Source organism: Lepidochelys kempii, chromosome 8, assembly GCF_965140285.1.
Source record: "Lepidochelys kempii isolate rLepKem1 chromosome 8, rLepKem1.hap1, whole genome shotgun sequence".
NCBI classification, from domain to species: domain Eukaryota; kingdom Metazoa; phylum Chordata; order Testudines; family Cheloniidae; genus Lepidochelys; species Lepidochelys kempii.
The window spans coordinates 29,791,816-29,805,604 of NC_136387.1; the positions used below are offsets into that span (position 1 = coordinate 29,791,816).

Sequence of the window (13,789 nt, forward strand, 5' to 3'; positions counted from 1 at the left end):
ACACCATCCTTCTTCTGAGCTCTAAATTATTAGGTTACACTTCAGTACCTCAGGACTTGAGATACTGCCAGAGACTAAGCATAAACCTTTGCCTTTGAAACAAACTTCTTCAAGGGAATGGGCAGGTCAATTATCCTTAGTATGGAAACCCTCAAACAAAATCCAGTCCCAAAGCCCCTTTTGCAGTAATAGTGGAAGACTGCATCTGCACAATTTTAAGGATATAGGCATGCGCAATACATACATATGCTCATGTGCACGCGCACACAGATCCTCTGAAAATAACAACCAAACAGTAAAGTGATGCCAGACAAATGTTCTCTGGACATCCTCTGATAAAGCCTTCCAAGTACAGGGTGGTATAAAATACTTAATTAGATACAACAGCTATTAAACAACAAAATCTAACACAACAGCCTGCAATATTGTCAATATTTTCTGGGCTGTGGCTCCAACCCTGGGCCCGGCTTTGGCCCACTGTGTGCTGTTCCACCTGTGCAAAGTGGCCCAAAGCCCAGCATACCCAGTCCCTGGAAAAATGTCTCTGAGTGGAATCTCCCCTCATGTGGTTCAGATCTACTGTAGCTGCTCCAACACTGTCCTCTCTCCCAGCTGATGGTAGGGGAGGCATGACTAGGGGAAAGGTGGCATTGGTTGGGGCACCATTTTAATGGTTCCAGTAACTCGGAGCCCTCCCTATCTAGTGTCCCATCTCTGGCCACTGGAGATATTTGCCACGTCCAGTTGCAGATAGGCCATTGTAGGCAGTCTCATCACATCGTCCACTCCATAATGCCGCTGGAACAATAATTTTTCAGAGCTTATTATTGTGACACTGACAGACCAAGTGCCAGCTTATGCTAAGGCCTATAGGCCTCACTGACCACTGACAAATGCATAGCTGGAAACCAGTCAGACACACCTGTGAATTAGCTTTGTTAAAATAGACGTAAAGTGTCTAAGAACTTAGTGTTTAGACTTTATGAAATGCTTGTAAATTGCTGCAAGCGTTAATCTCACTTATAATATCTGTATTCTATGTTTAAGGAAATATTTAAGAATTTGCTCTGCAAATATAAAAGTGTTTGCTATGAAACTGGTAACCCATGCAGTCAAGAGAAAAGCATTACCAAGTGTGAAATACTAGTTCATCACAAAAGGTGTCATCTCCTGTCCCCCCGAAAAGATAGCCCATAGACACCAGACAAGCCAATGTGGAACATCAGTAGACAAAAGATTTGCTGATTGTTTTCCTCACACCTATGAAGTGGGGATGAACACAAAAACTCGTCCCATCACATTTTGAACTCTAACGGAAGGGAATAAAAATCCCTGTCAAGGAGGAATTGTTATTGCTATGCTGCCTGGAATTCAGAGAGGGCAATATTTCTAAGCACAAGCAAGGGATCCTCAAGCTTCTTGGCTTGCGTTAGCCCTAAAGGACATATGGAGCTTGGATTTCATAGTTAACTGCTATTACCTTTTGGAACCTAAGACTGTATCGCATTTGTGTGTGTATATTTACCTGCTTTAACCTTCCATATAACTCTTATTTCTTTTTCTTAGTTCATAGACCTTTAGTTAGTTCATTATAGGATTGGCTACAAACTTTGTCTTTGGTTTGAGATTTGAGATACAATTAATTGACCAGGGATAAGTGACTGATCCTTTGGGACTGCGAGTAACCTGAATATTGTGATTTTTGGTGTAAAGGACCATCTGTCATAAAGGCAAGCTTACCTTGGTGGCAAGATAGACCAGAGTGCCTAAGGGGACAGTCTGACTCTCCATGGTAAGACTGTTACAGTGCTTTAGGAGTTCACACTTGTTACTTGGTTGGTGAAATATAATTACAGAACACACACATTTGGTATTTGAGCCCTTCTTCTAGACAGTCTGCCCTGAGGTGGGCACTCCTGGTCGTTAGCCACTCTAGACAGCTTGATAATCAGCACCTAGCTCTTATATAGCACTGAACTTGAAATAACTTGGACAAATACAAATAATGCATCTGGCTTGGAATGGGTGATATGCCAAAGAAAAAGAAGTACTTTCCATCTTTGAATCATTGGGCACACCAGGGAAATCAAAGCATATATTCTGCTTGGTTTGGGTTTTTGATGTTTGTTCTTGCACCTCATTCTTCATCCAAAGCAAGTTGGCACATTCAGTAACAACCTGCATGACTGAAACTATTGCTGAAGACGTTCAGTAACATTTTTGAGATGGCACAATTGGAAGTTTACTTTTATCTTCAAAAAACCTAAAAGAACCTGCAACCTAATTCAGACAGCTAGAAGAGACATTGACATCAACCAGGGTATGTCTACATGGGGCTAAAAGACCTGAAGCATGGCTGCAGCTGGCCCAAATCAGCAGACTCAAACTCACAGGGCTTGGGCTACAGGGCTAAAAATTTCCATTTTGTCATGCAGGCTCAGGCTGAGCCTGAGCTCTGGGACTATAGGTGCCGACTCCATGGATGCTCCAAAAATAGTGGGTGCTCAGCACCCACCAGCCATAGCTGTTTGGCGGCTGGAGGAGGCACTTGGGGAAGGGCGGAGAGGAGCGAGCGGTGGGCAGGCAGGGCCTCAGGGGAGGGGTTAGAGCGGGGTGAGGAGAAGGTGGAGTGAGGGCTGGATCTCAGAGGAACGGGTGGAAAGGGGCAGGGCCTCAAGGCGGAGCAAGGGTTGAGCACCCCTGGGGAAAAATAAAACTTGGTGCCTGTATCTGGGACCCTCCATCCTCGCAGGGTCCCAGAGCTCGGGCTCCATCCCAAGCCTGAGTGTCTACCCAGCAATTTTTTAGCCCCAGAGACCAAGACCTGTGAGCCTGAGTCAGCTGACCCAGGGAAGCCACGGGTTTTTTATCCCTGCTTAGATATATCCCATCAGGTCAACCTTGGCTTCTAACTTCCTTCAGTTTGCCTTTTTTGTTTATTTCTATGAGCATAAAACATGACAAGCATTCCTTAAAAAAGAAACCCAGAGAATTTCTAACTTGATGGTGACATGACAGGAACTCAATGTTCTAAAGCCTTCAAGTATCCTTTTGAAAGGTAGCCTTTTTTTGTTAACAGAATACATTGGAGAGAGATGCCTTAAGCTATAACTTTGCTACAATATCCATAGGAGCTTTTTTTTTTTAAATAAAGGAAAACAGACTTTTGAGAAAAGTCAGAATAGTGGTGTAAACTTCCAATTCCAGGAAATCATAATTCTTCTTAAAGTAGTTATCTTAGCCAACTTGGAAAATTGACAAATGCATAGAAATCCATTAAAAATTCCCCCAAAATGTATACACTTGTCAAATATTATGACTCACTGTGTCATGCAGAAAGCACCACTATCAAAATTAGGAGGATTTCAGGCTTGGTACCAAACACAGCATCCAACTAATTTATCACTGTTCACAGAAAATTTGGAATGTTTTAGGCTCCTTCCTGTTACTTATTTTTTCTCATCTCTCTTTCATTTCAGATTTCAACATTTCCAGATTTCTCTTGGGAATGTCATGGAACCCAGACAACCTCATCTCGGGGAACAAAATTCCTGTTGATAATTGAAAGGGCTTCATCAATGTTTACTGAATGGCAGACAGCATGGTAGGGAAAGAAAACACTTTTTAAACAGTGATACTCAAGTCAAGAGCTATACAAAGTTTCTTATGTTTCCTTCAGTTACTAAATATTTTGGGTAAAAATCTGCCCTCAAACAGGGATATGTAACATTCAGTGGCCATCTGATTGCATGTTTCTGAGGGGAAAATGTGGCCCTTTTTACTTCTGTGCATGGTTTTGGGCTCCTAGTTATTGTAGCAATAAAAGGTCTTCCAAGTTTTTCTCTGAAAAATGATACTTCCAAATATTGTGTCATTTTGTTAATTATTTGCACACAGGCTATGCTGGGCTCTAGAGGCATTAAACAGCTTTTTAAAATTTTATCAAAAGTGTTTTATACAGAGGGCATTCCACCACATTAAAGCTATGGCTACACTAACAGCAGCATGTAGAATACATACACTGTATCCCCCCGCCCCTCAGCACATGTATAAATAGCAGTGTATATGGTGAGGCACTGCTTAAATGAGAAGAGTCAACATGCCAGAACCCTACACAGTTCTCGACATGCCCAAGCAGTGCCTCCCACATCTACACAGCTATTTTTAGCTCCCCGCTGCCTCCCCACTTCCAGAGGCTTTCGCTGCGGCATGTAGCTACGCACCACAATGCAGACGCAGCCTGCCTTTCACTGTAGCATGCAGCGACACGTACCTTACACACTGCCACCAGTATAGACAAGACCTAAGAAATGCAACACTTTCCCAACCACCAACATCATCCTCCACACTAACTTCCCCTACTCAACTCCACCCTAGGTACATACAGGTAAAAACACCTGCCATACATACATAAAACCAAAATTTTCATTACTCGCCCAACCAAAACAAAATCCACACTGTACATCCCACACCCTCTCTCCTTTCACCAAAGTCTGCAAGAATGGACAGGCTTTTCAGCACACCCTGCTGGTCAGCCAAATGCAGGGGGTGTAGGGCTTGGGGGGATTTTGGGGGAAAGGCGTTTACAAGTGGGCTCTTTCCCGGTTATATTTTGTTAGAGGCTTGGTGGTGGCAGCAATAAGGTCCAGGGACAAAAGGTAAAATAGTTTGTATCTTGGGGAAGTTTTAACCTAAGCTGGTAAAAATAAGCTTAGGGGGTTTTTCATGCAGGTCCCCTCATCTGTACCCTAGAGTTCAGAGTGGGGAAGGAACCTTGACACCTCCTTTTTTATTTGGTTCAATGAAATCCTAAAGAGGGACATTGGTCATTCTAAAATAATCTCTTTTCACAGTTCTCACCACTTACAAAGAGCTGCTAGGCTGGCATATTTATACAGCTCCGTGATCAAAAACAAAACAACAGCAACAGAGACAGAAACATTTTGCATGCAGTTGGTTTGATTTAATTATTTTATTATTTAAATGACCACATTGGCATATGTGCTATTTATTTCATACCATGTTAGATTTTTAGAGCCGTGATCTGAATTATATTGTTCCTTCCTAATGGGAAAAAAAGGGAGGTGGGGTGTGTCAACATTTTTTTTTCCAATCCCAACTTTGAAATGATTGTAACACCCACATTGTAACTTGCCTCCAAGTACCATGTGTTCCTCAGTTTTATTGTCTGCAGTGTCAATTTAGGCAATCCTTTGCTCTCATTTCTAATATTAATCAAAATAATTAATAACATGGCATGGAAAATATTCTCAGTCTTATGTGAAAACAACTTTTACAGAACCTCAAGGCTAAGGGTAACAATGCTGTCAAGAACTTCACAAGATTAAATAGGAAAAAGGGAAGTGTTCATGGGCAGTGTTGCCTGATTTTAGGGGATTAATATTATTGTTTATATAACAATATAACTTATAAACATAGGTTTAGGATGGAGAAATGGATGGAGACAGGCTGGCTGTTATGTATTGGGCTAACTTTTACAGCTTGCAAAGGAAAGAGACATATATTTGAATTGTTAAGTAGTATGTTACAGTCCTCTTAATTGTACTCAGTGAGCCAAAATAGGGGCATTACCTCTGGCCACACCGGTAAGAGCTGACTACACACTACAGCTGTCCTCTTGAGAAGTTACTCATTGGATACCCAGTAGTGACTAATGTTCCACAGAGACATGGATTCCCCTGCTCTTTCTCCTTCCCCTTTATGCTGAAAAAAAAAAAAGGCAATGCCAAGTGGAAATTTCAAATAGTCCTTAGCAATCAAGGCCACTGTCACCCAAAAGCTGATTGGCTTCATCAGTGGTAGATGTTACTGAGAATGTGCCAGAACATGCTGTGCAGAGAAATTATTGCCAATCAGGAGTAATGCTGATGCTTGATGAAGTTTAACAGACCTGAGCCAAAACATTGGATCCATCTATCTTTTGGGCACTCCAATAATGCATTTCACAACATGTAAGTTTTGCGGATCCAAACACCCACAAACAGGGGCATCATTGCAGAAAAATCAGAGGGGAGGAGCAAAGTTGTGTCAGTATCCCCACTTCCACCTTCCCACTGAGGCAATGGCTGCTTGTGGGGGATAAACGAGTTGGTCCCATCCGTGAGGGGGCTGGAGCAGTGGAATGCCAATCCTGTCCCTCGGAGCGAGGTGTCTCTCTCACTGATGGCTGGCTTGGGGCAGGGACTGGCCATTGCTGCTGCTTCCTATCCAACCAGTGGAATATAGGGTTGGTGCTAACAATGAGGAGATTAGGAGCCCCGGCCCAGACAGCCTCAGATTGGCTCCCACTGGCCTGGGGGAAGACACCGCAGTGCTGTTGACTGGCAAGGGTATGAATAGTCTGGGCGGGAGGAGGGAAACCAAGGTCTTGTGGAGCAACTGCCCCCCACCTCATAGCAAATGACACTCCACACAATTTTAGGAGAGAGGTGTTAAATTTGAACTTGGGGAAGGAATCCAATAGGGGCAGGGAGGGGGCGGAGTTGGGGTAGGGACTTTGAGGAAGGGGTTGGAATGGGGGCAGGGCAGGGGCAGGGCACGGTGGCGCGAGCACCCACCAGTGCCAGGAGAAGTTGGCGCCTATGAATCTCATGGTTGATAGGTCCTTACCTTTATAACGGGCTGAGCCCAACCCCTGAACTTTGAAGAGATTTAAAGTCCAGATCCATACTTCTTGGATTATTTTTTTACATGAGACTCTTCCTGCTGGTCAGGGTTTACCAAGCTCAACATTTAGAAGTAAAAGCCAATATTTTCCAACCCCAGATTTTGCCTCAATCCATTGTGTTTGTTCACTGAAATGACGCACACAGGAAAGTCGCAGCCAAAGTCCTTATGGAGACAGTCCATTCAGTTGCCAGGCAAGTGCACCAAACCCACTTACTAAAAATTCAATGAGAGGTTTTGTTGCAAAAATTTAAGGCTGGATGCACAGTAGCTGATTTCTAAACCTCATTTCTGGACTCAACCCTTGCTTGACAAACAGAGAATCTTGAACTCATAAGTTTTATCAGGAAAATAATTACTTTGAAAATAATTTAAGACTGCTTATGGTAAACTCTGATATTAGGGGGAAATTTTTTTTCACCTTCAAACATTTGGGCAAGATTTTGAAAAGTAGTAGCTGAAAGTTTGACTCCTAATTCATATTTAAGTACTCAAGTAAGGGGCTTGATTTTCAGAAATACTGAGAACCAAGCAGCTACCACTGCCCTTTGTGGTACCAGTGAAATCAGAGCTCAATGCGATAATATGTGGGGAGAAAAGCAGGGATTCCAGCAGTATTCCCATGTGTTTGAGCAAAGAATGTGTTCTGCTTCTCTCCATTGACAAGATAAGGAAAAAGCTCACACAATCTCCCAAAGGAACACTGCTTCTTGTTTACGGCACCAGAGAAGATTTGACTTTAGAACAAGATGCTGTAATGTACTGATGCCCTGGGACATCCTTAAGGTGAGAAAGGAATTCAAGCCCTATCAATCACAGAAATTTAAAGACAGACAAAACATATTACTTTGGAGAGAGAGATCACAATAAGTGTTGTACACACATAAGCTGTTAAGTCATCTAAGTCTATTTCCCTGCCATTCAGTGGGGGACTTTTACAGCATTGGTGGCAATTATGCTGTTAGATATTTATATATATATAAGAACAACCATATTTACATTAGCTCGGCTAAAGATTTGGTAAGGGACAAATCCTCATGCATCAGGGCAAGAGTGAATTACTAACTAATGGGCATTATTTAGAAATTCTGCCTTTTGGAAGGATATTCCACAAGTGTCCATTTTGAAGTTTCTTCCACCATCCTCTGAAGCATCTGATAATGGCACTGTCAGAGACAGGACACAGGCCTAGATGGATTATTGAGCTGACCCAATATAGTAATTCCTATCTTCTTATGTTGAAGAAGAATAGAAATTGGAATAAGACATGTCCCAGTGCTGAAGAAAATCCCTTTTGTGCCTATTAGTATAGTACAGACATTATTTGTGGACAATTTATCCTTGAGTTAGGTCCCTGTAATGCTTTCAAGCCTAATGGGAGATGTCAATTAAACTTGCACCCCCAAAAGAGCAACTGAACATATTTGGCCAAATTATGCTCCAATTTATGGGAGTAAGTCACAGGAATCTTCAGCCCACTTTTTTCCATTGAAGTTGGCTGCATCTACTCTAATGTCTAGCAGAAGGTAGTGCAGAAGATAAAGTACAGCTTGTTTCTTTGTATACCAGTTGTTAAAATATAGCTATCTTCCTAGAATAATTTATATACAAGGATACCTGCTTACCTCTTGCTGGCATTTCTAATGTGCCCACCGAGTGCTGAATACAGTAATTAACGTTCACATAGAGTTGTCGACAGTGTTGTCCACTTCTCCTAGATTTGGCAGTTTAGCATGCTGCCTTATTTACTGAATATTATAACTTGCTCTGAAAGCGGTTAGGTTTTTGCTTGGCTTCTAATCCTCTGGCAGGATGTTCAGAGATTGGGGCTCGTCACCCTAGAGCACCCTATGTTCAGATCTCACAAACTTTATCCTCCTAGGCCAGGGGTGGGCAAACTTTTTTCTGAAATTGTTTGGAGGGCCGGTTACGGGAGGCTGTGCCTCCTCAAACAGCCAGGCATGGCCTGGCCCCCGCCCCCTATCTAACCTCCCCTGCTTCTTGCCCCCTGATTGCCCCCCCAGGACTCCTACCCCATCCAACCCACCATCCACCCTCTCCCTTCTCCCTGGCCCCTGACTGCCTCCCGCTGCCCCATCCAACCCCCCCCTCCTTCCTGACTGCCCCCGCAGGACGACTGTCCCCCATTCAACCCCCCTGTTCCCTGCCCTCTGACCGCCTTGCCCCCATCCACCCCCTCGCCCCCTAACCACCAACCCGAACTCCCCTGCCCTCTATCCACCCCCCATGCTCCCTGCCCCCTTACCGTGCTACCTGGACCACCAGTGGCTGGTGGCGTTACAGCTGCACTGCCCGGAGCACCAGGACAGGCAGCCGTGCCGCCCGGCTGGAGCCAGTCACACCACAGCACAGCACAGAGCACAGGGTCAGGCCGCGGCTCTGCAGCTGCCCAGAGCATTGTGACGGCGGCCCAGAGCGAGGGAGGAGGAATAGCAGGGGAGTGGCAGGGGGCTAGCCTCCTGGGCCAGGACAGTCCCGCGGGCTGTAGTTTGCCCACCTCTGTCCTAGGCAGTATTAGTCTCATTGTTCCACAGATGTGTGGCTGTCTTGGTGGGCCATGAATGCAGAGGAAGTCTGACATTTGGGTCCCAACCCATGGGCAGCATTAAGGATTAGACTAGGGATTTGAACTGGCACCAGAAGCAAGCTGGGAGTCAAGGTAGGGTGCAGAGCTAAGGAATCAGATTGCTGTATTTTCATTTGCTGTGCTGTTTCCACCTTCATTCCCTGCACAATGAATTATCATAGTCTGACCTGAGGGAGGTAAACATGTGGATCGCTGTCAAGGAAAACTCAGACTGACTGCAATGACAGCAGGAATGGGCCCAAGATCCTTGTGTCAGTTATGTGTATCCAGCTCTTTTGGTGTTCATATTCTTTGTTTCTGCAAGCAAAAACTTGGGGTTCCTGCTTTAGTCTTCTATACAGAAAACAAACAAATTTCACATTTTGCCAAGTAACTAAACTGGAAAACTTCCACCCAGAGCAAGAATCTCTTGGAGTAAAGGATGGTTGCACCAAACCCTAATCATTACTTGCTTTCTCTTTCAAGCAAATTATGGCTAAGGACGATCCCATAGTTCTGAAACTGGCTAATAGTTAGGAACTTGTTTAGGCCTTAGATACACATGTAATAGCTCAAATCCTTGGTGAACTTACAGAAGAAATACTTGAAACCACACTATCAGAAAACTTCCTGCTTGTATGTATGACACATGAACTAAAAACATGCAAAGGCAACAAACCAATCTAAAGAGCTATGATTCAGATAAGTTCAACTTAGCACTGCAATTGGGGCCCCTCACTGAGATTGTTCTGAGCCGTCTGACCACAATGGTTAGCTATGTGAAGCAAGCTAGCAAAGCTCCATAAACTAGTGGCAACCACAAGTCACCACAAGGCATCTTTCCTCCAGAGTAATTTTGTTTACTTAAGTACTTGGTTTTGGACAGGCAACAGCCCTGCAGTAAGCTGGGCCAGAGGGAGAAATTGTAATCACTCACAAACAATGAATAGCGCTGAGTTGAAAAGGGGAAGAACAACAAAAAATCTGTGACAACAACATCTAACCCAAGAGACTGCAAGGTCCTCTGAGGTAAAAATGCATTAAGCTCATCTTGCTAACATGCAACACCAGAAATTGTTTCTACTTATTTTTCTGTGATACAAGCTAACGGCGACAAACCTTTCACAGGAAATAATCTTACTGCCCCCATTCCCTCCTTCCTGGGATGCCATCTGTTTTAGAAAGAGGCTATTTTATTTAATATGGGTAATTTTTTGAAATTGTTTTCAAACCTGATCCCAATTGCCAGACCAAAGCGAGTTGAATACATTTGCTGAGACTCACTAGATCAGACTTTTTAAAGAAATTTTTAGTGTTTCCCAAATTCCTTGTGGTATCTACTCATTTCTGCTTCTGACTAAGGACACAGATTGCAGGGGTGCGTGAAATTAAAAGAAAGACACAAAAGTTTAACTAAAATGTTTCAAAAACTTCAAAGATCAGCTCAGGTTTGGGACTGCTCAGATTCTGGCCAAGCGTTCACATAAATTCATGGATGATCGTTTGAGCTGCCAATCCCACACGGATGACAGTGTTTGAATACCACCTTTAAAACAGTAAGACAGTACATGCAAGACTGATGAGGGGGTAAGAACAAGCTCTGGGTATCTCTTTCTCTCAACCACCCTCCCCCACAACCCACACATGAGAACAAGTCAAAAAGAAGCCTTGGAGGCCGATGGACATCTAGATAAAGAACTTCAGGAAAATTCTGTGGGCTTTGTTAGAGACTCCTGGGGCAGAAAGAGCTGCGGGGGCTAGCAATAAACCATTTTCTGGAGTACACGGAGAGGGATGCTTTTAAGCAAGAAAGCCAAATATAGCCAAGTCCTAGGAACGAAGTTAAGAGACCAGCAGAGTGAAGAAAGAAGCCTTAAACAAAGGAAGATCTGAAAGCTTGAGAAAGGAACCAAGTGGTAGGTTCCTGTTTTGAAGTCCATGGCTAGGAGTTCACCCACATTTCCCTGAATCAAGAGGGAAGATTGCTGAGACCATCAAGAGGGCTCCAACAAACTGTTCAACTAGTTTCTGGTCCATTGTTAACCTTAGACTTCTTCTGAACTGTCTATCCTGGAAGAAGTAGAGTTTTTTGTTTAGCTGTAGGGCTAAACTACTCCTCCAGCGAGAGGAAGTTGAGGCAGGGGGAGTTAAGGACACTGTGTCACAGAGCCTAAATATGGCTTTAATTGCTTAAATTTAGGCACCCAGATTTGCAAGTGTTGAACTTAATGAATAAAATGGAAAACATTATCTGGTCTTGTGGCTAAGGCCTTGAGTGAAGAGATTCAGGCCTTTTACTTTTGTTTCAGCCATTGAATCTCTCTCTGTCACATTCAGCCAGTAACATGCCATTACTATGCCTCAGTATGGACGTCTGTAGACAATTCTTACCTATTTCAAAGAAAGGCTTTGAGGCTCAGTTCATTCATGTTTGTAAAGCACTTTGAGATCACTGGATGGGAAGGAACTCTGAGAGAGTCAAGAATATTTTTAATAATACCAAAATGGGGCCTTGGGTGTGGTAAATTCCTCCCCTCTATAGTCATTTACCATATTGGACATTTTTCATCTAGGATCAGCTAGAAAAGGAAAACATTTGGAAAACTATTCAGTGAAGAGAGATTTACAGCCTTCATTATTTTAACCAATGAAAGCAAGATTCATACTTGGCATATTTTTCCCAAAAAGGGCATAATGGTAAAATTAGAGAAATACAAAATAACAAAGCGGGGCGATTCTGAGGAAATAAAGAAAATCTTGGATACTTCCAAGAGACTGGCATAATGCAAAAACCAGGAATGCATGTAGTCCATTGGAGAATTCTGAATATTGGAGAAAATTCCTTTCTGACCTCGCAGTGGTTAGCTTATTCTTTGAAGCATGATATTTCATTACTCTTATTTTAGCTTGCAAAACCATATAATTAGTTATTAGTTTATCCTGCTCAATTATTTTTTAGATTTACAAAGTTCCTCTAACTCTTCTCCTTTCCAAGTGATTTTTTCAGCCTTTCGTTACATGCAAGTCCTATCACACCTCTACAACCATGCATACTACCATTCTCCAGACTTTCAGCTTTATTGTTTATAGTTATAATCAAATTTGTTTCAATTGCAATCAAATAGTTATTGGCTGTACAAAGGGTTAATATTCTAGGCCCCAGATATTGTATACTATATCCGGCAGTGTGTATCATGCATCTGAAACTAGAATCAGGTCCAAGGAGTTTACTGCATAGCTATTTGATGATCTGGTACACTCTAGCTGATGAACAGCTTACAAAAGGCAATATTCAGTCATTCATTCTGGTAATAGTGAGCTGGATTATGATTGAAAATATCTGCAAATCTGACTCTGAAGTGTCATAAAAATTCTTTGACCATAACCAGAAATGATTCACTGACAGGTACTATCTGCAGAAAAATTCTACTCCACCCCTTTTCCTGGTGTTTTTGTCTGCAAGAGCCATTATAGCCCATCATGAGGCTGTTAAAAAGGACAGAACATGTCCATTGTGCATTGGATTCAGTTCCTTGCTAGCTATCTCTTGCTTAGCTGCTCAAATACACTTCCTTTTGTAAACGTAAAGCCATTATCACCATATAAGGAGTTTTATTCGGTATCAGCAATGTAAAGCTCACCTTCATACAGTGCATATAAGAACAATTGGCTCAACATACTAGAAACAAAGTTCTTTGCCCTGGCCCAGCCTAAGCTTTGCTGAGTATTTTGGCAGAAGAAGTAGATACAAAACTCTAATAAATTTTCATTCAAGTCATAAGGCTTTTCCCCAGCCAAAGATTTACACAGACCTCTCATATTGGCTATAAAAAGCATTTTTAAAGAGTTTGGGAAATTCTAGAAGACTTCCCTGTCACTTACCAAGCCACTCCAACTTTATACTTATTAATTCCAGTGATATGTAATACCCTCCAGCGTACGAGAAGCCCGGCATTAGTGCTTCATGCTCATAGAGTAACAAACCTATTTCAAAGCATCAAAATAGGAATGAACATGGATATTTTTTTACCCCTGTATACTGAGCAGAGGAGATCAGCGGCCTGTGATGGGCTTGAGTGGCTTGTGATGAGTGAAGTATCTACCCCAGCAGTCATCTGAGAGGCATTTTTAATTTTTGAGCTAAGAGGGTTCCTAGCCTTACAGAAGATTTAGGAAGGAAGACATCTAAATCACAGGACAGAGAGTCAGGAGATCTGGGTTCTGTTTCCAGCTCTCTCACTCACTCACTTTGTGACCGAGGGCAAATCACTTAGCCTCTGTGCCTTAGTTTCCTATCTGTAAAATGGAGGTGACTTAACCGGGGTATTGTCATGGTTGGTTCATTAATACGTGCAGTGCTTTGAGATCTTTAGATGGAAGTCATTTTATAAGTGTTACTATTATAGTATAATTTTAAACAGGAGTTGCTTTTATCCTCAGAAATGCTAAGGAGACGTATATCGAGCTAAGCTCAGTACTGGAAACACTTTTGTGAACACTTTTGTGGAAAAGTAC

The 13,789-nt window shown here is 42.7% G+C and overlaps 1 protein-coding gene across 2 annotated transcripts in view; it reads right to left on the minus strand.

Annotated features, from left to right (window-relative positions):
* SLIT3 (slit guidance ligand 3) overlaps positions 1–13,789 on the minus strand; it is an 801,478-nt gene that overhangs the window by 54,734 nt on the left and 732,955 nt on the right. The window lies entirely within an intron of this gene.